The sequence below is a fragment of the Fukomys damarensis genome, unplaced genomic scaffold (assembly GCF_012274545.1).
Source record: "Fukomys damarensis isolate Sample0158 unplaced genomic scaffold, DMR_v1.0_HiC HiC_scaffold_9, whole genome shotgun sequence".
Classification (NCBI taxonomy): domain Eukaryota; kingdom Metazoa; phylum Chordata; class Mammalia; order Rodentia; family Bathyergidae; genus Fukomys; species Fukomys damarensis.
Genome location: NW_022900921.1, coordinates 42,618,790 through 42,622,171, shown reverse-complemented (window position 1 = coordinate 42,622,171; position 3,382 = coordinate 42,618,790).

Sequence of the window (3,382 nt, the reverse complement as noted above, 5' to 3'; positions counted from 1 at the left end):
ATTATTCTTTTTGAGGAACCAGGGATTGAACTCAGGACCTTGTGCTTGTGAGGCAGATGTGGTGACACTGAGCTAAATCCCTGGCCTTTTAAATTTTTAAAATATATATTTTGGTGCTATATGTGAAGGGAGACTTGTTTATAGTAGCTCAGTGAACCATCTCTTGCAGGCATATTTGTTGAAAATAAAAGTTTCTCTTTGATTTCCAAGAATGACCAAACAAGCAAACAAATAGGAGCTGGTTGGGTGTACCTGCTACCACTAAGTACTCAGGAGGATGAGGCAGGTGGATTGGAAGTCTGAGGCCAGCATGCACAACTTAGCAAGACTCCAAGTTCAAAGAAACAATAACAAATGAACAAACCAGGGAGAACCTCCTGATGTGATGATTCCTTTTGAAGCTCATGCACTGAAAAAAGATTCCACTTGAGCAAGTAACCAAGACACCCAAATCACATCTACAAACACTCATAAATTATGCAGGTTTGATTGTTTATACACAGAGAAGATGGAGTCGAAAAGAACCAGAGATCTTGCTCTTGATTTCTTAGAAGCCGATTGATACAGGCATGGCACCACTGGCAACCCACTACTCACCACCAAAGAGATAAAAGGAAGAGATTCATTTCCTGTGTGCAGTCTGTTTTTAGCTCAAATGTCACTTCCAGGAAGCCTTCTCTGCCCAGAGAATCTGATGAATGGCCCCATCCTATCTGCTGTCCCAGCCCTGTGTGGCGCTGCCCTGTGGTTTAATTACTTATCTCTGTCTCCCACTAGGCTGTGGGCACTTCATAGGGAGGTACCAGCTGCCTCTGTACTCCTTAGTCACTCAGAAGTATTTGTGGGATAATGAAAATATTTGCAAAGAGACACCAGCTTTGTTGGAGACATGGAGTGATGTTACAGGCAGAGTTTCTTGGTTACAGTCCCACTGGCAGGTTGAAATAAAGGTCCAGAGAAGGCATAAAGAGAAACTACAGAAGTAGACAAGAAAAGAAAAAAGTGACAGATAAGGCTAATCATCATGGAAAACATGCAAACGAATTCAGTGGAACTGGGTAGGATCTGGGTTGACTTAATTAAACAGTGATCACAGAGGTAGTTGGAAAGTTCAAGATCGTGTACTCTGCAGAATTAGGATGAATCACTAATTGTCAGCCATACTTGGAAGGCACATATTTCTTGGGATTCCAATTTCTTAGGGAAACTATCAGAAATCCACACCTTCCTTAGCAACAATGTGAGTGGTTTGACAGAGTGTAACTGTAACACCAGATTTCTTAGAAAACTGCCAGTTGGAGCAGGGCAAAGTACTCCCTAAGCACCTCACAAAGCTCCCCAAAGCGAGACAGTTGTGTTATGTTTGCTTTTCTGTTTTCTGTGAGTTTTGCCACTAAACAGAGGCTGGGGGGATGGAAGGGATTTCTGCTGTCTTTCTTAATAAGCAAGTTGAATCTGTAACTGAAGCTTGTCTCCCTACTTTTCTTCTCCTCTGACATGTCTCTCCTTACAGCATGTCTGTGACCGCTTTCATTTCCTTCCTCCAACAAGAGAGAAAAATAATGGACAGAGTAGAAGAGACTACATTTAAAAGAAATTCACCCACTCAACAGAGTGGATTGCTCAAGCTAAAAGCAGAGAGAGAGTGTTGAAGTTCTGTAGGAGACTAGAATTCTGGATTTGAGTTTAGATGTGGTCATTTACCAGTTGCCTAAATTACTATTTTTATCTTCCAAATGACTTAATATCTCAAGGCCTCAGTTTCTTCCTCTATAAAACAGGGAGAGTAGCTACTTGTGCTGATTGTCATTTTGCCAATCCTGAGGAAATGGCTTAAGAGTCAATTTGTTTTTGCCTCTCATCCAATGACAATGTCCTCATCTGCAAGAAGCAGTTTGTCTGTCACTAACAGCACTGTATAGGAAGGCCTGGGGGATCATCTGTTCCCAGGAACTTTTTTAGACATAACATGTCCAACAATGTATCAAAAAGTATATCCTGGGTGGGAAGGTAGCTCAGTGGCACCCAAAAATAGTGTATCCTTGAATTGCCTCAGTCTTTATTGCTTACATTATGAAGTCTGTGGCCAGCTCATTCCCTGGCAATGTCTTTGGCAGGAAAGCTGTCTCCACATCCCCCAGAGTAGGCAGTAGAGTTGTATCATAGTCGCCATCACCAAGTTATGTCCACAGAGCTGGATAGTGGAGAAACCTTTCTCTCTGATCCCTCTCAGTCAATGGGGGACCAAAAGAAGAAGGTGTCATGTATCTCTTCCTGCACTTTTCTGTTTAACAGCCATGGATAGAAACCTGACCATGGATGAGCTGAATAACCTATGTGTGTCTAGCTGATTAATTGTAATCTTGAGACAACAATAAAACCATAAAGGAATTTCTTTGGGAGGAAAAAAACTCATTCTGATGGATGATGTTGGCGTTTTCAATCTTTGAATTACAGCTTTCTGAGAAGGATCTACCCATTACCTTGGGAGCTTGACAGGAATAAGGCTGTCTCTTTGATCTTTGGTCTTTTGATTCCCTGTAAATATTACTTTGGAGTGTTGATGTAAAAATTTCTGTACCAGTGAAGAGATCAGTGAAGTTTGAACCCAGGTTCAAACTTAGCAGCTGTGTGACCTTGGGTAAGCTCTTTAACCTAAGCTCCAGTTTCCTCCTTTACACAACAGGGATTGGAATATGACATGATGTAGTTAAGATCTTATCATTGTGCTTGTATAGCAATGGATACTAAAGGAAGTAGGGGAAGCCGACCCAGGCTTTCTGTAATTATCCATTTGGTTCTAAAGTAACCTCAAACTTTATGAAACAATGATAGATTACAACATCGGGCCCGGGAGAGAGGAGCAGAAGAGCGTGGCATAGTTGAGAAATCAGGGACATGGGTACACAATGCGCACCTAAATACTCTTATATTTGTTCTTCCTAGTGGCTTATTAAGCCATCGTCCCTGGGTTCTGCTCACCTCTTCCCTAGGTTGGGGATAACGATGCCCATCGCTGGGGATGGTCGGTGAGATGCCCGGGATCGTAGGACCTTGGAGGCGATTACCGGGTTAGGCCGGGACTGCTGCCCAGGTAGGACATCACAGGCGCCGGGGAAAGAGGCCGATGGCTCACCCACGCCTTTGTTGGCAGTCGGGGCGGATTAAAGCCAGAAGTGGCAGCGGGGACATCCCGGGCCTCAGGACCTCTCTGTGACACTAAATATGGGTGGGGGGAAAGGAAAGGGATCATGAGAATTATATAGGCTGCGCTACAGCGCCCCCTAAATGACAGGGGCTCGGGCCACTGGCGAAGGCAGTGAGGCAGGCGGGGCGGGGGGCGCAGCCTGTGGCGGCCAATGGCTGGTGGGGTCGCGGGCGG